Here is a 23,260-nt window from a genome sequence, read left to right as displayed (position 1 = left end):
GATACATAACCCTGCCGGATTATGAGCTGGCCTGTAGATGGCAGTACAGTGAGTGGGTTGCTCGCCTGACTGTGTGTGTGATTGAGTATTGGCTGCTTGTGTACATGCACATTATTCAGGCATTCCAGTTAAGAGGATGAGGAATTGGGGGAAAAAATCCCATTTCAGGAGCTTCCTGAAGAAGACCATTGAGACCCAACAAGATCTCCATGGATAAAGGATCAACTGAACGATAATGAGAGAAGCTTACGTCTGGAGCATGGGCGTGCGACCTGTTATACCATTTCAAATATAGCAGTTGGTGAGTATTTAGTTAATGAATGAAAATATTGTATTTGACAGCCTCGCATAAAGTGATAGTATTGCGGAAATCACTCGGAAATCAGGCAAGGGAGCACACCATACACAAACCATTACATCCCAAGATGGATAAAATGGAGATAAATATAATCCAGGTGGTATGGAGATAGAAACAGACACTGGGCCAGGGTTTGAAACCGATGGCGGTCACAAGGTACAAGTCTGGACCAACAAGCGATTAGTTCTAGACTAGTTCCACTTTAGATTTGAAGCTTTCGTGACTGCAAGGATTCATATTCTTAGGTTTTTTCGGTAAAGTCACGTAGGTAAAACATTAAAAAAGTAAAATAAAATAAAAATCACGACGTTTCGGAGGCAACACAAGCTTCCGTCTTCAGGTGGAACCGTCACAGCCATGACAGCTGTATCAAGTAAATGAGAGATTGCAGGAGCTACCACTCCGTTTATATAATGGTCTCATTTACTTGATACAGCTGTCGCGGCTGTGACGGTTCCACCTGAAGACGGAAGCTTATGTTGCCTCCGAAACGTTGTGATTTTTATTTTATTTTATTTTACTTTTTTATGTTTTACCTACGTGACTTTACCGAAAAAACCTAAGAATATAGTTCCACTTTGTATGCCGATTTACCCTGGTCACCATCACCTCTACTTTTTTCGGACACTTGCCGTGGTGAGCGGCAAATCCAACACGGCGTCCTGTCACACAGTTATGATGACAATTGAATAATTTCGATAAATTACAGCCATTTTCTGTTTGACATTTATTGCACGGTGGGTCTCTTGTAATTGCATGTTACTGGATATATAAAAAAAAACATTTGCCGCTAATTGAGTAAACAATCCAGTAGGAATTTGAGGCTATTACTCATACATCAATGAGCACAATCACTGTCATCAGCGGCAAACAAGCTAATGTTCCGCCAGTGTACTTTTTAGTGCTTCACGCTGAAAACTCCATTAACTACAATAGTTATTTCGAAACAAAATTAGTTCTTTGGGACAATAAATTGCTTCAACTCCAGGAAATAATCGGCACCCAGAGGGTGAAGGCCTCCAGCAGTTAATGGAGAAGGAGAGTGGTTACAGTGATTTCCCTAATAAGGAATTTTCATTCACTTTTTTGTAACATGTCTTTTTTTATTATTCTTATTTTATTTTGGCAGCCTACCACGACCGAATGTGAGTGTATTCAGACAGCGCTTGTGAAGACGCTGGTGCCATTTTGCATAATCGCTCACATTGAATTGGATAATTAGAGAGCAGAAACGGGGCAATGTGTGTCACGGAGTAGTGCCCTATAGGATGTTCACAGCTTGCCCTTCCTACCCCTTAACAAGGGCAGCAGTAACTAAAACCCACTGCGCACAAACTGCACAGTTACTACAGGCTGTGCCGCAAAACAGATAAAAACCTCCGCATTTGCATTGGCTACAAATCATGTGCGCTCTCAATTTTAATGCAGATTCATCTCGAATAACACAATATACAATGAGAGCGCATCTCCTCCTCTGTTTGCTTTATCATAAGGCAGCATTTGAACGTGTGTGAGTTCGTAGCCGATGATGAATACAAGTCAATGCTCATAACTTTATCAGCGGGAAGCTGCCGGTGACCACACAATAACTAAGTTGTAGTTTTTTTCCCCCTGCAATTAAATCAACCCTTGTGTGGTTATTAGACCGGCCGCGTCCAAGCGTACGCTGTGACGAGTGACGGATGCTGCCTTGAACCACGTCGGCTCAGAGGAGGCGCGCGACCCTTCACTGTTAGAAGTAGCGGCTCGGCCGTGTATTTACCCCTTCGCTATTTTACTGTCAATCGCAGATCACTCACCCGTTGACTGTGTTTCACACTCAATCAAAACAAACGTTTAAAAACGACACATGACTGAAGGACCTGGCGCGTGTCAAAAAGGCACTGTCAGCGCTGCATCCGCACAGTGTCAATATTTGAGTGCGGCTGAAAAATGAAAACACGGCTGCAGGCTTCCAAAAGAGATTGCTGCGGCTTGCAATAAAACAGCCCGGGCCGTGACCTTGCCATGACCGAGGATGGCGTGGATGCCACGCGCGGCCACATGTGGAAACAAACGCCCCGTGAAGACCATCAAAATGTCACCGCCACCAAAAGCGTAAATGGGGTCAGTGTGCGTGTGGCCTGCACCACAGAGTGTAATATTTGACATCGTGTCAGGAGATTTGCTTTCGCGCTGCTGGCTCCCGTGGCTTCTCTGCATATAAGGTCAGGCTTGCCAGGGTTCACGATGTGCTGACCCCGTGTCTTTGACGGTTAACTAGATTTTTTCCATCCCCCCGTTCTTCTGTCAGTCATACATTACTACATTAGAATAGCCCAGAAATGTGTGTAACGCGCGTGACGTCACTCCACATGCCTAAGATTTATGAAAATTCGCTTTCCATTTGACGTTTCTTTATTTAAAGGTCATCAAATAAATAATTATACACAGCAACAAAGTGTATTTGGTGTCTTTATCTATTTCTTCAGCACTTGAAATAAAAAGTAAGTCAAATTTTTGCTTCAAAAATATTCTAAAATAAATACATTTCTCCGTGATTTTCCAGACATTGCATCGAATTCAAATTGATTACAACCCCAGCGAGCGAAAACAGAAGAAAATAAAGTATCAGAGCAGTTCTAGATTTGAAGCTTTCTTGACTGCAAGGATTCATATTCTTAGGTTTTTTCGGTAAAGTCACGTAGGTGAAAAATAAAATTAAAATTGCTTGATACAGCAATCGTGCTGTGACGGTTCCACCTGAAGACGGAAGCTTGTGTTGCCTCCGAAACGTCGTGATTTTTATTTTACTTTATTAATTTTAATTTTATTTTTCACCTACGTGACTTAACCGAAACAACCTAAGAGTATCAGAGCAGTGATTTTGGACTATTTGAAGGCGAGTTAAATGCAGTGCTACAGTGACATGAGGTGAGGTGTTTTATGACGTAGTTTTGTGCAAGAATCACTGCCATTAATAAAGTACAAGAGATTCACACAAAATATCGTATATCAAGGTTTCATTTTTTAAGTTATGAAAAATGTATTTACGTGAAACAACTCTTAATGTTTTTTTACAATCACACAATAAAAAGTAAATGTACATCTTTAATATTACAGCTTCTGTCCTAGGATGGGCAAAGGGCTAATTGAAGATCAATTAAATAAAGTGCTACAGTAACATTAAGTGAGGTGTTTTATGACAAGATTCACTGCCATTAATACAGTACTACAGTAAAATTCAGTGAAGTGTTTAATGACATCGTTTTGTGCAAGATTCACTGCCATTAATACAGTGCTACAGTGAAATTCAGTGTGGTGTTTGATAACATTCTTTCGTGCAAGATTCACTGCCATTAAATTTACACAAGATACAATTATACTCTGCTCAATTTTTTCGTAAATATTACAGCTTCCGTCCTAGGACGGGCAAAATTCTAGAATTAAATAATGCTGCATACAAAAAAAAACATCCACAAGAAAGAGTCACAATTTGTGATTTTTGTCATGATGTTGCGAAATATATAATAAAAAAAATCAATCCCTTCTTAGGTGCGATGGTGTACATACACACACACTGAGCTGCTCCCTCTTACACTGTTGCGGTAAAGCCCAGCAATTCAGTTCTTTTTTTAATCTCGCACATAACATCATGCAAGAAGAGTATATTATATTGTGCCGTTGAATTCACAGGATCCACAGTGTACATAAATGGTCCATTTAAAACTATTATTTTGGATGATATTATCCAAATCAAATTAATTGCTCGGTCCATGAAATGTTTAAATTCACATTATTGTTGATTCACAACGTTTTTGTCACCAATATCAGTTTACATTGACCCAAGTATTGTAGTGTTTGTTGTGGTCACACTGAGTTATGCCTCATTTCGAAAATGTATTCCCTGATGTAGGATACATACGGAAATGGACTGATTGTAGTTGACAATAAAAAAAAGCTCCATTGTATAAAAAAATATATATTTGTACACTATGTATTTGTACATGGGGGAATAGTGGTTCTGCTGTTACATGAACCTGATTCAATGCTCAGTCACGGCTAACATCAGTGGTCAGTGATATCTTTACCAACCGGCACTAACAAGCGTGGGGAAGTATGGTCAAATAGCCGTGCACTTAATTTTATTTACAAACGGCTGTCAATTCTAATTATGTACATATTTGCATATATATTTGTTTATTACATACATATATATCCATGTAGTTGATGCTGTGGCAGAATACTCTATCTACAATCAGCGACTTGTGAGTTCAAATTGTGGCTTGCAGTCGACTCAGCCCATCCTTCAGTTACGGTCAATAAATTATAAACGGGAGTTAATGTCCTAGGGGTAGATTGGTCCTTAGCATAGAAATGTGGATATTCATTTCACTGCTATTACAGGTTCATAATCAGAGATAAGGATTTTGCGATGCTTAATTCATAAGACAGCACTGTCGAAACCATTTCATTTAGCCAACTACAAAGTGAGTACCTGTACAGGCAGACTATTGTTTTTAACAATCATCATACTTGAGCAGCTACAACATGGGACCTTTCTTGGCAGTATCAAAGTGTAAGAATAGGTTTTCATACGCTTTGGTTCTTTCGGTAAAGTCACGTAGGTATAAAATAAAAGAAATTAAATCAATAAAATAATCTATTTTATACCTACGTGAAAGCAATTAAATACATGTTTTAAAATTTTATACCTACGTGACTTTACCGAAAGAACCAAAGAGTATGGATCCCTGCAGTCACGAAAACTTCAAATCTAGATTAATAGGTTTTCACCCTTTCTGGCAATAAAACAGGCGTTTGAACATCTTAACACCTGTTGTGGTTTGTTCACAAGGAGGCGGTGGAATGGACCTTCAACCGACACACTTGGTAATCGAGCCACTCTTGATGATCGAGCGCAGTGCCTTTTAAGTCCTCGGCACTCTGGTACTTTCTTGCTGACAAGTTTCGAGTTGAGGGAAAACATAACACCAATGAATGCACAGCACCTCCGATTAGCGCGGTTGGCTCTGTAAACCCTATTCTTATAATAATCACACTTTTTGATTTTTTTTTTCTAAAGAAGACCCGTGTTACTGCAGTGTTTACACGTCCATTGTGAAAAAGGTGCTTTGTTGTGTTTTGGTGAGAAATAAAAAGGATGTGGGTATAAACATGACCCCTAACCCAGCTTAAATATACGCTGCCAAGCTTGGCGGTGTTCATTCAGACGCTGTCTTTCCGACAGACCTGTTCTTCACCTGAGGACGGCTGCTTGCATTGTGGCCCAAACGTCTTGAGAATTGTATTTTATTATGTTTTATTTTTATTATTTTATTATCTCCCTTCTACGTGACTTTACCGAAAGAACCAAGAAGATGAATCCCTGCAGTCACGAAAGCTTTAAATCGAAATATGACCCGAGAAATGTCAATGATTAAAATAAAAGTTTGGATTACACTTGCCTTAGCGTGTGATGCGAATACCATTGTAAGGGTGTTACGGAGGAGCTGTATGTATGGGATCACACGGGAAACTAGTGTAGGGGTGTTAGAGAGAGAGCCGTTATGCATGGCAGCTTATGGGAAACAAACACAGTGGGCGGGGCTACGTGAGTGCACGGGGGGGGGTGCTCTCAACGACGTCCGCACCAGGCAGCCCGGGGCCCCACCCCTCAGCGGGGGTGGAGTATAAAGGGGGATGTGTCAGAGGGCTCGGGGCAGAATGTTTAAGTAAACTCTTGAAGACCGAAGACTGCCTAGCTAGAGCCCTGGACTCCCCTGGGACGCCGCCCTTGTCAGGGCCGCGCAGGACCGAGCCAGCGGCGTGGTCCCGTGAACCAGAGCCAGGACTCTGGGACTCCGGGTACCGTAGCCCGACTGACCAGTGTCGGGCCAGACAGCCTCCCCTAGCCCAGTATTTGGAGGATTAGGAGGCAGGCTAGGGGTAGCTAGCCGTGTGTTCCCAGCTATCCGGGTGAGGGGGCCGATACCCCCTCCAGTACTGTATGTCCCCAGTGACTGTTGTGAAATAAATACGTGTGCCTCTACTCCGGTGTCCACGCGTCCTCAACGGTACTACACCATGAAGGATTGAAGGCCTAGGGCAGGGGTCCTCAAACTACGGCCCGCGGGCCACATGCGGCCCGCCGAGGACATTTATCCGGCCCATGGTCACTAATTGGGCTGCGCTTGTGAGCACTAATTGGGCTGCGCTGGTGAGCACTAATTGGGCTGCGCTGGTGAGCACTCATTGGGCTGCGGTGGTGGGCACTGATTGGGCTGCGGTGGCGAGCACTGATTTGGCTGCGCTAGTGAGCACTGATTGAGCTGCGGCGGTGGGCACTCATTGGGCTGCGCTGGTGAATGGTTCAATGGGCCAATTGACTGGACTTGCCCCCCAGGCCTAAGGCTGCCAGCCCTCCCCTGGCTGCGCTTGACTGGCTCTCCCTCCCTGAGCTCCCTCACTTGCCCCTCGGCTCCACTCCCAGTGATATTCCTGTGTGCTGGGGATGTACTGCGATCTGTGAACAAAACTGCAGGTTTAATTAACTTTTAATGGCACCCGCACCAGTGTGAGCCTGGGGTAAAAGCGGAGTTCCCCCAATCAGACTGCATTGATGGGCAGTGCAGTCTGTATGTCTCTGTGTGGGCAACGTTATTGCTGGTATATTGTTTTTGTAGCGCTGTATATATATTGGTATTTTACTAATAGCAATTTTGACTCCCTAGGAAACTGATGTCAAGAAAGAGAAAAATTGACTCGGAGTGTAGGATATTCAAAGAACAGTGGACTTATGATTACTTTTTCATGCAGTACAAGGAAAGAGCTGTGTGTCTGATATTCCAGAATATAGTGTCTGTGTTCAAAGAATACAATTTACGTCGACACTATGAAACTCAACATGAAGATAAATATGATTGTTTGGTCGGAGAAGTGAGAAAAGATAAAATATTAAAACTGAAAAATACATTAACAACTCAGCAAAATACTTCTGTGAAGCAGAAGCAGCTAAATATTTCATCACTGCGAGCAAGTTTTCAAGTTGCCAAGCTAATAGCGTGCACTGGCAGACCATTCGTGGAGGGAGAATTTGTTAAAGAATGCCTTCTTTCTGTTGCCAAAGAGATGTGTCCAGAGAAGGCCGATTTATTTAGTACAGTGAGTCTTTCAGGACCTACAATTACACGGAGGATTGAGGAAATGGGAGACAATTTGCATCAGCATTTGCAAAACTCCACAAAAAACTTTTCTATTTTTCCTTGGCACTCGACGAAAGCAATGATGTTCGTGATTCTGCACAACTTCTAATTTTTATTCGTGGGATGAATGACTATTTCGAAGTCACAGAAGTGCTTGCTGCACTGCAAAGCATCAAAGGAACAACTACAGGAGAGGATATCTATGAAAAGGTTTGCCAAACTGTGAATGGTTTGGAGCTGAATTGGGCTAAACTAGCCAGTGTGACAACTGATGGTGCTCCTAGCATGGTGGGGTCTAAGAAAGGAGTAATTGCTCGCATTAACCAAGAGATGGACAAACATAACCATTCTCATCCAATAGCCATACACTGCCTCATCCACCAACAAGCGCTGTGTAGTAAATCACTGAAGTGGAACTCCGTTATGAAAATTGTGGTATCTTGTGTTAACTTCATTAGAGCTCATGCACTAAACCACAGACAATTTCAGGAATTTCTGTCTGAACTAAATGTTGACTATGAAGATGTTCTGTACCACACAGAAGTCCGTTGGCTGAGTCGAGGGAGAGTTTTGAAACGTTTCTATGACTTCCACAGATTACAGCTTTTCTGCTTTCAAAAAACAAAGTAGTACCAGAGCTCAATGATGCAGAATGGAAATGGCACCTTGCCTTTCTGACAGATGTAACAGAGCTACTCGACAGTTTCAATGTGCAACTTCAAGGAAAGGGGAAGCTCCTCTGTGATATGCAATCACATGTCAAAGCATTTGAAGTAAAATTAGGCCTCCTCATCAAACAAGTTAAGGAGGAAAACTTCTGCCATCTCCCCACAACTCAAAATCTGTTAGCGGAAAAACCATTGGTTGCAATTCCCAAACAAAACATGTGTGGATTCACTGGAAACATTGCAAAAGGAGTTCCAATTTAGATTTAAAGAGCTTCATCTCCATGAACAGGACATACAGCTTTTCCGTAACCCATTTTCTATTGACATTGAAAATGTGGATACAATTTACCAAATGGAACTGGCTGAACTGCAGAATTGTGACTCTCTGAAAGACGCATTCAAGTCAAGCAGCCTTCATAATTTCTATTCATCTCTCCCCTCTGAGACATATTCTCATCTCAGGAACCATGCACTCAAAATGGCAACCATCTTTGGCAGCACTTATGTCTGTGAACAGACTTTTTTCCAGAATGAAACATTTGAAATCTCCAACCAGATCTAAACTAACGGATGCATACTTGCATCACTTGTTACGACTAGCAGTGACAAATATGGAACCGGACATTGACCATCTCATTAGCCAAAAGCAGGCCCATAGTTCCCATTGAAATACTGGCAAGTTTGTTGATTTAACTTTACTTGTTCTTCATTTTAAATATTGTATTTGTTCCCGTTTTGTTTCTTCACTTCAAAATAAGATATATGCAGTGTGCATAGGAATTTGTTCATAGCTTTTTTTAACTATAGTCCGGCCCTCCAACGGTCTGAGGGACAGTGAACTGGCCCCCTGTTTAAAAAGTTTGAGGACCCCTGGCCTAGGGCGTTCCTTGGCACGGAAGGTAACCGGAATGAATGAATGGAAGTGAGAGCTTAAACCGTAATTCTTGCCTTTTACGCTTGGTGAAAAGAGATAATGACATGTTCACCCCGGGCTGCATCAGCATAACTTCCCCACCAGCCCCCCCTCCACCACCGCACACTGCGCCCCCATCTCTTCTCTCCGCTGACATAAGCTTTCGCATGCAAGGTATTTCTCCGCCCAGCGAGGTGAGGAGTAAATGGGAGAGAAAGCAGAGTTCACTTTTCTCGAGGGTGGTGGTGGTGTGCCGCCGGGGGGTGGGCGTTGTGGTGATGATGCGAGAGTCGTGTGCAGCAGACCACAGAAAAATTGGAATGAAAGCCAAGAGGGTATTAGAGTATCTGACGGCTGATGGGATGTGGCGTGTGCAAGCGAGGGGTGGAATGGACTCTCACCTACACACTTGCTAATCGAGCTACTCTTGATGATCGAGAGCAGTGCCGTTTAAGTCCTCAGAACTCTGGTACTTTCTTGCTGACAAGTTTCGAGTTGAGGGAAAACACAGCACCAATGAATGCACAGCACCTCCGATTAGCACGGTTGGCTACGTACGGTGCGAAAGAAGTTCAACATGTATAAATTCACGTGTAATTTAAGTGAACGTTTGCGAGTTTGCATGTGTGTGTTGTTTATCTGTGCCTGGCGAGTGATGCCGCAGAAGTCAGCGCACCACGCTATGAACCGGCCGAACTGAGTTTGATTTCCGGCCACGGCTAACTTGAGTAGCGAGTGGTATCTAAATTGGTTCTGGGCCTACCGTGGGTTAACTTGGGTTTAAATGAGTACTTGGTGCGTACCAAAGCATTCGTGCTGGGGGAGGTAAGGATGGTCGGGTATGGTGTTGGAAATATCCCCCCACCACCTCCCTTATCGTGCCAGTCCTAATAATAATTGCTAATGGCACGTGCCCCTTTGCCTTCTATAAGATAACTATTTTGGGGAACTTTGTGCTTTGTCTATTATGCATGATATTATAACTACTGTTAAACAGAGTGTACACGGTCGCTGGTGATTATTATTATTTAACAACTCTTATTTGCCCTGTTTATTTGTTTTACATGGAACTGTGAAATATAAATATGTAGTGGATTAAACTGAGTCGTAGACGTACTTCTCGGAGGCAAGACATAGTTATTAACACCAACACATTAACACAAACGGGTTACTGCCCCTTTATCAGACAACCTGTGGTGGTGGACCACCAGGCTAACTACGCTAGTTACTGGGAGTAGCTACAACGGACAGGACCCTGGCTTGGGTCCTCGTCCACGTGTTGATGACTTCTTGGACGTAGAACATAGATCTTCAGATGACGACAGCAACGCTGAAGCCCGGTCTCTGTGGGGACCCCGGTTTATATGCTCCTGGGTCGTGGCTGGCCCCGCCCCTGGCCACGACCACCTTCGAGAAGCCTCTTGCCGTTTCTTGACTCTTCCCGTAGGATCTCACCCTGACACGTGACCACCCGTAGCCTGGGGGGGGGGGAGGGTCACCTGGGGCCCCTGTGTAGATCTTACTTGTCACCTTCCAGGGTCAACCAGAGTGCCATGGCCCAGGGTAACCTCATTCTATGGCTGACACTCTCACACTCCCTCCTGTAGGAGTCAGCACTGCACGCCACGCGTGGTGCCACTGAGCGCTATCCCAGCGCTCACCGAGCCCCCTCTAGGGCTGGTACTACACCCACCTACAGGGTGTCTGCGATGACAATGCATCGCACGCTGTGCCTCGCTAGAGCCGGCATTACACAGTGAAATTCACGATGTTGCTACATACGTGATGTTTGCGATGTGAGTACATCGCACGCCGTGCCCCTCTAGGGCCGGCACCACACAGTGACATCCGTGATGTCACTAAAAATAGATTACATTGTTTAGATAACGACAAAATAATGGACACTTCTCAATAGAAAATCTGAATCGTTTCTGGTGTGTGGTGTTTGCATTATACTGTGACTGCTCCTGTATTTGAAATGTTCTTTGGGAAACCAGGAACTTGATGGATAGAGATGCTTTAGACCACAACATTGTGTTTGGGGTACACAAGAGGCCAGCAGTGTAATTTGGGAAGAGCATGGGTTCGGTTGGTAGACACTTTGCATTGTAACATCCCTCTGAAAACTGCTAATAGGTGTTGCTGCCGATATCCCGTATGCCTGCTACGTTGACATCTGGAAGGACAGAGCTCACCTTTGTTCTCTTGGTGGAAAACCCTTGATATGTCCTCACCTTTCTCTGAGCCTCCCTGTTGTATCTTTTTCTCCAAACGGGACTTGTATCAAAAGTAGCAACTCCCAGCAATGAAAAAATGATCCCTGGCGAATTGTTAGTTTGCTGTATCCTTTGGGCTTGGCCTCTTTGCTCTTTTGCCAGGAACTTTTAATTGCTGCTTGCGTAAGCAATGTGGCAGTTCCGTGTAGATTACCACATAGCTCTTGTTTTAATTTGTACAACTTGCATGCATTTCCTTTTCCCCTTTTGCCGCGCTCAGTCAGTGCTAATTGAGCTATACGTAGTGCCATTTTAATTGCCCCCTCAGGGTTGGAGAGTGGACAACCACAGTGCCACCACCGCCGTCGCTCAGGGCCGAATGTGCACAGGCGTGCAGGCAGTGCCAAAAACGCCGCCTTCTGCATCCTCCCTTGGCTGCTCTCCTTTGCACGATAGACATGCGCACAAAGTTAAAGAGCCTCACTTAAGGCTGGCCAGTGAGCTTTCTCACTCTCTGCCATATGCTGAGAGCATTATGTATTTGGTACGCTATCATGATAATTTGAGAGCATAACAGATTATTTTTTTAAGACAATCAGAATGTTCCATGCGTATGAGCGGAGATTGTCACCACCATCGTACGAGCAGATACATGCAGGAGTAGGTCTGCTATCGAGGCCATTTCACGTTTTCACGTTGCTCATTTGCCTCGACACGAGTTTGAAGAGGAAGTTGAGGAAAACAATGTCCTTCATCGCCAGAACATTTCAGTTTGGTTTTCAGTTTTTTAGGGGGCCTGCAGAATCTAACATTTGACTGTTCAATGCTACACAGTAGCTAAATTGCATGATTATTTGACAGGTGTAGCATCCATAATCATTCATCATCAGCCACTTATGGATGAAGGCCTCCTCAAGACATCACCATCTCATTATCCTGCGATGAAGTGATCCTTTAACAAACTTCGAGACAGGAAGATCTTTTAACAAACTTGGAGACAGGAAGTTTCATCTGATAGAGTCACTCACATTTCTGAAGAGATGCCGCGACACTAAGGTAATACCGATCTCCTTTACACTGACATCTGCTGCTATCACATCTCCTCATGCTAAACGAATCTTGTTCAGGGCCGGCTTGGCCCTGATCTCAGAGAGAATTAGATTGCTCCGAATTGAACTGGATCATGTGGCTAAGACACTCTTGAAATCACACTTAACATTGACAGAAATAATGTCTACATCTGATTGGGAACATGTAGATAACATGACAGTCTCGTCAGCTGCTACAATGTCAGCTAAATGTAAAGATAACCTGATTTCCAAGTTCAACCTCCTTTCCAAGAAGAAGCCAGATCCACACCTTAAAAAGTTTGACATTTACAAGGTTGCTATTAATCTGAGTAATAGTCCAATTTCCAATGGCCTAAAATCGGTTCTGGCTAAAGGGTTGAACTTCGCAGTCACCCCTAAACACATCCCAGTGAATAATATCATTGTCCAGGTCGATGTAGTCCTTAAGGGTTTGGTACACATCGGTGCAGATGTGGCAAGATCGGAAATCGCTGCAATCCTCAAAAATGCGAAGACACCGATCATTAAGGATGAGCGTTTTGAGCTTTCTCAACTAAAAAAGAGAGATGACATAGTCATCCTCTCAGCCGACAAGGGCAATGCTACTGCCATCATGGACAAAACCACATACAATAACAAAATTCAGGACCTACTTAATGATGGCAGCTATAGCAAAATTAAAAGAGATCCCACCAACAGCCTCGTTACAAAAACAACAGTATGATCACTGATTCGGCTTCATTCATTGAACAAACCAAGCGGTTTTCCTTAAAACCCTCTGCTGCTAGACCACCCAGATTGTATGGGTTACCAAAAATCCATGAAGGTATACCTCTTCGTCCCATCGTCTCCACCATTGACTCACCCAACTACAAACTGGCCCGATTTCTGTCTGAGACCTTGCAGCCATTCACTGGTAAGACCACCTCATGTGTACTTAGCTTAGCTCACTTGGTATCGTTAATTAAGGACATCTAACTGTCTGCAGGTGATTTGCTCGTTAGTTTCGATGTAGTTTCTTTGTTCACCAAAGTTCCTGTACCCGACACCATTGCAATCATTGAAGGATTGAATCCTGATGTACTGGCCCTGGTGAGACACTGCCTCGCCAATACATACTTCACCTGGAATGGAACATTCTACAAACAAGTTAAAGGTACCCCAATGGGTACTCCCTTATCTCCAGTTGTAGCCAATGTTTTCATGGAAACATTTGAGATAGACGCCATCCAGGCATCCACTCTACGTCCTTCCTTGTGGAAGAGGTACGGAGATGGCACGTTCATCATCTGGCCACATGGCCGACCATACACCCAGCCATAAATTCATCATGGAGGTGGAAAAGGATGGCAAGCTACCATTCTTGGATGTTCCAATCGAAAAGAGACCAGATGGCTCAATGGGCCACTCTGTCTGCAGGAAAGCAACCCATACTGATGCCTACCTATAACCTGACTCCCACCACCATCCATCCCATTCCCTCATCAAAACTCTATACCATAGAGCTCGATGTATCTCCGACCATCGTCACCTAGCCAGTGAACTGAAACACGTGCACCAAGCTCTCAAGACGAATGGATATTCAGACTACACAATCCATAAAGCTATCACCCCAACCGTTGGGAAAGAACCATCTGAGGATCCAATCAAAACCATCACCTTGCCATACATAGCAGGGGTCACCAAAAATATTTCCAAAATGATGATCAAACACAAGATCCAGGTTCGATTTAACACAATGCATAAAATTCGTGATCTGATCCCATCTGTGAAGGATAAGATCCCTGACATGCAATACCCCGGCATCTACAAACTAAGCTGTGTCTGTGGCAGTGGTTACATTGGGGAAACTAAGCGACATGTCTCGGACCGTGTTCGTGAGCATAATGCAGATTTGAAACACGGGAGGACCAACACTTCAGCTGTGGCTGATCATTGTTTTAATGCGGTTGGCTCACACGAAATAGATTTATTCTATGACAAAGGTACTTTGCAAGCCCACTGGCTATCAAAAAAAGATTCGTTCATGAAGCCATCCATATATACAGCCACAATTTCAACCGAGAGGATGGGTACAAACTCAGCAATCATTGGAAGGACGTTATCAACCAGTTTAAATCATATATAGCTGTGATGTTTCCATCTTGTCACCTTTGACTAAAGATGGGACAAGCAATTCCAGTTCCTGCGGTGTCGCCCCTGCATTGGGCATACCACAAGTTGTTAATTACATGCGTCTACCCTATTAACATAGCCATCTCCGCTTGTTTTTCCTTTAGTGGGTTCTCCCCTTTTGTCTACCCTAATAACATAACCATCCCCGCTTGTTTACAGGACGCTTGGGCTACGCCCATTTTAAACCTTTAAAACAGCTGGCCTTTAGTGGCTTCCCCCCTTTTTTCCATCTGATGGCGGTCGCTTGTGTTGCGACCGAAACGTCGTAGTTTCTATATTATTTTCTTATTTTTTTAACCTATCTACGTGACTTTACCGAAAGACCCAAATAATATATTACTAAACTTACGAAATAAACATGTGCCCATGTTTAGCTGCAATGAACATAATCTAAGCAACTGTGTATGATATTCAGCTTATGGGTTGAATGTAGCATGTGAAGCAACAATAAAAGCAAGGTATATTTTTTTGGTCTTCTAAATTTTTGGTCAAATTTACCTCGTTGTTTTTTCTCTCCAGCGAAGGAAAAACGCAGCAATTGTTATTTTTGTTCTACATAACCTGGCTCATTATTTCTCAAGATCGCTGAAGCTACAAGAGTTTAATTACCGTGTGAGTGGAGAAGCGGCGAGGAACGCGCTTTCATTATCACACTTAGCCTCAGCCACGCTACTTTTTTCAGTAAATTTACCACATTTCACAAATCATAAAGGATGCCATTGCATTAACCTTGCAGTGCAGATGCATAACAATGACCTTTTATCTCACAAAGTGTAAGAATCCATTTGCCAACTAATCTAATCACCAAGCATTTGTGGTTCATCACCACTTAGTGCTGATTAGAGTAATTTCAACAATATTCTGTACTTATGTAGTTTTAAATTACCTACTTAATTGGCTACGCACATGCCTTTCCCTCATGCACTAAGAGGTGTGAAAAATCCTTCGCTACAAATGTGCATAATTTAGGCATGAAGTTGGAGAGAAATGTATGTGATTGAAGCTGTACCAGTGGGGAGCCAGCGCGAGAAGCACTCATCCATTTATAAGTACAATCATTACTCCTCTTCAAAACGCAATCTGACGTGTGCACCTTTTCATTTTGCGCCGAAGGTGCACATCGAGCGAGATAAGGGTGAATAGGCGTCTTTGTCCAACCCCTTTTGAGCATTAGCAGATAAAGACGGCCACAGTGACAGGCCTGACAGTTCCAGTCAGCCATTTACATTTGCAGTCAAGTTCCTACACGTGCGCACTTCTTGGGTTACAAAGTGGCAGGAAGTAGTGCTTAGCTTGAGGGCCAAGGTTTACGCTCGCCTCTTTTGATTCATTAGTTACTGCAGGTAATCTGATTTTTCTGTACTTGACGGATTACTGCTGTGCTCTGCTTTATGCCATCCTTCAGGACCAACTTTCAGCGGCTTTCCAAATCCATTGATTTGTTTTTTGTGTTTTATTCCTTGTGACCGTGCTCGTGATAACTCTTTGATCAAATATGAAGTGTAGCGATTTCTGTTTGTAATCCGCAGAGACTTGTCCATGGACCATAGGGCTACTTTTATATTCTCTTTTTTCCACACCGGCAATTTGCAACAAAATCCCTTCACTGCACCGCTTCCGTGAAAACTCGTCGTACGGTTAGGCAACACGCGGGCATCTCACGTCAGTTGCATAGCTCAAACGTTGCTTAAGCCGCTCCGCCAAAGCACGTGCAAAGGAATTTTGATCGTCCCTTCCCTAAGACACCTAAACATCGCACACCAACTCCATCGGCTCTTCGCCGCAGGGAAGTTTTCCAATGTCTAAGTTTGTCAACGCTAAAGCCCGGCTCACCGTGGATTCATCAGGGATACAAATGCAAGCTGTTGGCGGTGAAAAGGCATGGGTGAGATTTAGTGTGCAATGTGTTGGCGAGCGTAATAAAATCAAAGTGTGTCTTTGCCCAAACAAGCCAGGGACATAACTAATATCCCTTGGTGCTTCTGACTCTGGTGGAAATTCCACAGTGCTATGGCAGGAACCAATTACTTATGTTAGCATTCTATTCACCTTTGATTTGGATTTGAACTCAGTACCTTCAGGTAACGGATTCACCGGTTCGGCCTCAGCACCCTTGCATGAATTCAGAGAAGTCTCGATTAGCCTCAAGACTAATTTTTATTAGGGCCCCACATTTGGATCTTTGATTTATGACTTATTATTTTGCATGCGGGAGGAAGGTGGATAACCAAAGAAAGTAATGTATATGTAATTGTGATAGACACCAAAGGCTTTGTTGCCTCTGGCCAAAGAATTACCGAAAAGTTGTTGTATTCCGAGCATGCCATCTTTTTCCCGTCAAGCCGAGCCTTTGAGAGAGTTGGGGGGGAGGGATTAGGCGTGGAGGAGAAAATTGAGGAAGCACAAGGGAAGAGAGTGGCACCATTGAGTCTTCCGCCATTGTCTTATAAAGCTGCTTTGCATGGGCTTCCTCCGACTAATTAACAAGTTTCAATTGGTATGTTTAAAAAAACTGCTTTAAATAGACAATTGGCTGTTCTTTTCTTAAATAATTACTAGATAAGAAGCATATGCCAACTACATATTTGATCTTCCTGCTCACTTGTGCTGGGGTAGCAAGATGGTAACTACCTGGCCTGGTATACAGGAGGTCGTGAGTTCAATTCTGAAACCTGTCTGTTTGGAGTTTGCACGTCTCTCTCCCCGCAATCGCGTGGATTTTTATCCAGATCCTCCCGTTTTTCCCTCCACATTTAGAAACATGCGTTTAGAATATTTGGCTGCTATAAATATCCACATCGTAAGCCACTTCATTGGGCTATCATTTGTGGCCAGGTCGCTTCTGTAAAATAGCTATATATAACTCAGTGGGTCTTACCTGGTAAACTAAAAAATAGTTGAGTTTTTAGTTTAGTTCACTTGTTTTAAGAGCTTGCTGCCTTCATCAGCGTGGGGGACCTGTGTTGGTGGTAGCGCTCGTGCTCAAGCCTTGTCACTGTCATCGTTAACAACCACTGCATCGAAGCTGAAAGATATTTATAGTTACAAGTGATTGCTTTAGTCTGTGACGCATTTTCACAGCTGAGATTGACAAGGAAGACAGATGACTGTGACTTGCCTCTGACTGTAAGTCACAAGCCATGTTCCTGGTTACGTGCATTGTAAGCTGATACACGTCGACTCTCCTGCGAGGTTATGTCAACATTCATTTGCCATACCTGCTTGTGATTGTAGTCGGCGTACGTTGCATTATTGCCGTGCCCAAATCACCCGGGATGCGCCCGATCTTGTGAAATCTCAGCAGCTAAGCAGGTTTAAGCCTGGAGAGGATCACACCACCCGGTATGACAGGTTGTTATAGTCTGTGGGAAAACATGGTTGGGGGCAGAGGGCAGTACAGCAAATTACATTGCTGTACTATACTTCGATGCTATAATGTATACGTTATCTGCCGTCTACCAGCCCCGAGGTAAAGTACGGTCAAACATCCCCCAATACTCAGACAAGTGAGGGGATGCGATGCCCTCATCCTGAAGTGGATTGGCTCAGGGACTGTTACATGTACACGTTGCATTAATGCTCGTAGGTGCCACACGTGCAATGGTGTTCCTTTAGATCGGTAACAGAGTGGCCTGATTGAAGATGTAATTGATCATGCTCAGTGCAATATATTCACTTAAAAGTTTCCTGGCGTACATCCCCAGGTTTTCTGATGAATAAGGATTCAGAGTAAATTGTTACAAAGTGGCCCACACGTGTTAAGAATTAATCGAATAAAAATGTAGTGTGTGCTACAAACTCACCAATGGGAAAAAAATATCTTCGTCCCGCTAATGAATTGGGAGTTAGTGCAGCGGGGCTGGCAGAAACCACATGCCCTGGCCAGCCGGTCAAACATTATTGAGGGAATGGGATTAACAATCACTGCAACAAAATGCAGGAAGGCTGCAACTGGAATGCATTAACCGTGCCATTGTTGCGGGAGATGGATTGTGAATTTAATTAGTGAAGTCTTCTCAGAGCCCACATGCTGTATGAGAGCGCTGCCCGGAGAGTGACTCTGGTCACACCGTTGTTGCTGTGCGGCCTCCAATGTCAATTGCCACACTGCAATAAAACGTCATTGCGGCATTTATAAGGTCTCGACAAGCGCAGTGTTCCTGTTCTATGGGTGGCCACTGTCAACGCGAGGTCATTTATGAAGTGCGCTACAGTATGCGTGTTTCACATCATACGTTAATTAATAAAGATATGTATAAACGTACACCTGCTAGTTGTATTAAATTGAGTACTGTAATATGTATTGTGTAGAAAGTAGCAATGCGTGTATGCATGTACAAGGTAGGTGCATCGTGTTTGATGAGCTGGGTAAGTGGGGTTGTGGTTAAGAGTGCTCATTCTGCAATCAAAAGGCCATGAGTTAAAATCGCGGTTGAAGTTTGACCTAATCCATCATGCTTTCTGGGTCAGTAATATAAGTTCCATTTTGTGGGATTTAGCAGTGTGTACCGGATTAATTGCACTTGTGGCAAATGCTATGTTGAGCAAACAGGACGGTTGATCAGCACGAGACTAAAAGAACACTAAATAAATATTAAATACTTCCAAATACAACTGTCGCCAATGGCAGAATACGCGTGCTTCTCAAGGACACTCAATTGATTGTGATAATGTTGAAGTTCTGTGAAAAACTAGTTACAACTGGCCAAGACTAATTATATAATCTATAGAAATTGAGAGAAAATTTTAATTTTAACCGTTTGGATAGCTACAGACTTAGTGCTGCTTGTAAGCGAATCATCAAATAATACATTGTTTAAATGCATGCCTATACAGGCCACCATACTTCAATAGGGATTACCGTTGTTACGGCTATTTTAGTACACACAATCGACAGGAAGTACAAGAACAATAGGCTTGATTAATGCGCATGCATAATGTTCGTTGATTACCATATAAATAACCCACACGACAATGGATACCCAATGTCATTTATATGCATTCATTAATCCCCCCCCGCCGCATTTCGCGCAAGAAGAGCACACACGTGACGTCATTACAGCTACCCCTCAATTTAAGGAACGAAACAGGAGGATTTCTCCACAAATCTGGCTGTCGCCTGATGAAGCTAGTTGTAATTACTGGCTAAACGTCGTACTCAGATACCTACTATAATCACCCAGAAATGTCCTTAACGCTCGTGACGTCACTCCACATCGACCAGCTCCCCTCATTAATATTCATGAGCAGATGACGTCCTCCAAATAGACACCCCCCCACCCCTCCTCATTAATAATCATGAGCAGGTTACGTCCTCCACATGGACCCCCCCCCCCTCATTAATAATCATGAGCAGATGACGTCATTCCACATTGAGCACCCTCCCTCATTAATAATCATGAGCAGGTGACGTCACTCCACATCGAACAGCCCCCCTCATTAATAATCATGAACAGGCGACGTCCTCCAAATGGACACCGCCCCCCTCATTCATAATTAGCGGGTGACGTCACTCCACATGGGGGGCCGAGGCGCCTCCTCCCTCCCTTCTCGGCGTGAACTCACAACCCTCACTACAAAGGCAGAACCGTCACGTGATCTCCGTAACGCTACTGAGACATCAAAGTAAAAAGGACGTCATGATGAACAAGGGATTATGACCTTAAAATGAAAGAGGTCTGTGTCACCGCGCCCTTACAAATTGCACACGACTGGATGCAATTAATATCACATCGCAGTCTGCTTTTCGCTTGCAAGTTTCAGATTTACTGCAATGGACGGGCAAAAGGCTGGTTGGAAATGTTGTGGCTTGGCTCTCCAACACACCGGTGTGCTGTACTAGTAACGAATTGTAATGTTCTGTTTACGTGACAAACCTTACCAGTTGGCTGTGTCGGGTGGTGGCGGGTTTAACAACACATATATTTACGTGATCTAACCCAAAAAACTGCATGATAGTTAAATGTCCCATAATTCAACTGTATTTATTATTCTACTTCATTTAACCTAAAGTATTTTTTAAACATGACACCTTTAAGGTACTTCAAATAATATTTGAGTTGATAACTAAAAAACATGTGTTAAGTGCCATTTATTCTCTTGATCTATTCATTTGCCAACAAATTATCCGTTGACACGATTTACAACTTTGTCTTATTTAACGGAAGTAAACCACTGGAAGAAATGGCCCCTTTCTGATTAAAATGCGACCGAAAGGTTGAGCAAACCCACCTGCCAAAGCCATAAAGCATTTCCTACCCAAATGTTTCTGTTAAAGCACGCCCCGAAAAGTTTGACTTATGCTCTGAAAGTCTGGCCACGGTTCCCTGTTAAAGCAGAGCCCGAGCGGCGGCCGCGAGTTTGTGAGCCGTTTGATTTAAAGGCGCTCGTCGACGTAGATCAAAGCGAGTTTACGCTGCGCTGCTCGGAGGGCTTGCACCTTGTGCGTTTGCGACCACCGGTCAGCTCCCTCTGCCGAGTCCCAGCCAAGGGCCATGAGGCATTCGAGAAAATGATGCCCTGAAAATGCAATATCACTGGAATGTTAAGGCAGTCGTGTTTTTTCAGGATGGGAGGAGGGGGGGGGGAATTTTAAATTATATTGACGTTGGCGTTGCAGAGCAGTAACTTGAACCTATTGGATTTTGTACAGTTCAGTCTGTAGACCATCCATCACAATGGGTCTGGCCACAGAGGGCAGCACTCGGCATGCCTGAAAATAAAAGCAGTGGGGGTTTTGGTATTTGTCAATTGGCAAACATTCAAATACATTCTTCGGTCAGAAAATATTTTAATAGATTGAGAAAAAAAACACTCCATTTAGTATACTTTTGGTGAGAATATACTGAGAGGCGTGTGTGAAGAACACCATATTATTACTGTGATTTATTGTTTACATTTGATGACGTTTAGCTAACACAGTGTCTCATACACTGTTGCTGTCATATCACACTGGCTTCTGGCATTGGAAAATATAAATTTCACAACTGGCTTCGGGCCCATCCGTGGATATTAGTGCTGCCCTTTGCTTTTTAAGCAAGGAAATATTTTTCTTTGATTGTTTGAAAATGAAGCCATCTATAAGCCTAGCATTAGGCTGGTGGAGAATGGTTTACTATCGCCGTAAACGTCCATGTCCCTGCCCCTGTGTCTATTTGAAGCAAAAAGTAAACAAATCTTCTAGGTTCTCATTCCATTTCCAGTCCTGAGCCAGTGGCAAGAAAACTGTAGGTAGGTTTGGGGTTGACTCAACCTGTTGACTCAACCCCTAACCTTTTGACTCAAAATAAGTATCACCTTATGGCAAAGTCAACAGTGGTTGTCCTACGGATATACTTTCCCATGCCAAAGAATGTAGAATTTCCAGCATTGGGCTCAGGGCTTTAAACGAGAGATGAGCAACACCACAATGCTCATAAGAAATAACTTTGACTTTTGAGTTTTTAAAATAACCACTGTTGACGTCTCACAAATGGTACTGTACTTGCTTATTGAAGTTGGAGGGTTGGTGGGCTGAGTTGACCTTCTACCGGGATTTGAACGTATGACCTTCTGATTGTAAGTCTGGCATTCTGCCACTATACCTAGAATTAATTTCTTATTTTGTTGGCATGACTTTCCTGTGGTTGTTTTGCTCAGCTAACAGGCAAATGTTTTATTGCCCTAAACTAAATTTGTCCTATCTCCTGAAGTGAATTTTGTAAGTATTCTTGTGTAAAGAAATCTTGTGTTGAACATTCAATGCATCACCAATCTCTTTGTCAGCATTGGACTGTACCTGCCATTCATTTTTTATATTCACATGCAGTCTTTAGGAAATCAGTGTTTTGCTGTCAGAATAGCCAGTCATTTAATTACCATTCATCATTGTACACTCGTTAAATGAATTCCACAATTGTGCATTAAAACAATACGTGGACATCAGAATAACATAGTGTCTTCATGCAACTGTATTTCAATAAAACGCTACGGAAATATGTGTGAGCAGTCCTTAACACGTTGAGTGTCATACACACCCAACGTTGGTTGCGTGTTGCGTTTTCCATGGGGCTATGCAGCCAGCCGGTGATCATAGTTGCATTGTTGCCCTAGACATGTTCTTAGTCATTGGTGGAAGAATAGGGAGAGGGCTGGGTTGCAATACGAGCCACTGTGGGTCGCATGACAGTTAATGTGCTAAGCAAGGCGTTTGCTGGAAAGCGACTCTGTGTAAAACTAGTACTGCAGGAATGGAAGGAGTTACTGTGCGAATGAAAATGGTTTTCATGAATTAGAATATAAATAATCAAGAGGCATCAGTTGGATGCTTGTGTTTATTCATGAAAAGAATATTGGAAAAATAGAATATAAGCTATGTTATGTAAGGAATGATAGCACCTGGTTTCTCAACACGAATTTTGTGTTACTAGAGGCGTGTTATGTGAACCAGATGTCCAGATTGGTCATACCTACAATAAGAATTGCAAATTATTCTTAACTGTATGTGCTATGAATATAATCCGATAAATGCACGGATGTGTTTTAATTGGCTTGGTAGCATTACTCTTGATGGAAGTCAAATATCTCGCAGCCCATGCGCATACGATTAAGCCAGTTTTTGTAAATGCATGACTAATCTTGCAGTGTTATATTTATGCTTACATTTTCAGCATACTGAGTGCTGTATTTTTTTATATA

The 23,260-nt window shown here is 43.3% G+C and overlaps 1 protein-coding gene across 7 annotated transcripts in view; it reads left to right on the top strand.

Moving 5' to 3' along the window:
* The window catches only part of LOC144931565 (RNA-binding motif, single-stranded-interacting protein 3-like), a 317,683-nt gene that overhangs the window by 64,923 nt on the left and 229,500 nt on the right, over window positions 1-23,260 (top strand). The gene's annotated exons all lie outside the window — the stretch shown is intronic.

Source organism: Lampetra fluviatilis, chromosome 1 (genome assembly GCF_964198595.1).
Source record: "Lampetra fluviatilis chromosome 1, kcLamFluv1.1, whole genome shotgun sequence".
NCBI lineage: Eukaryota > Metazoa > Chordata > Hyperoartia > Petromyzontiformes > Petromyzontidae > Lampetra > Lampetra fluviatilis.
Note: the sequence above shows the minus strand (reverse complement) of the source record. Positions and strands in the feature narration are given on the sequence as shown.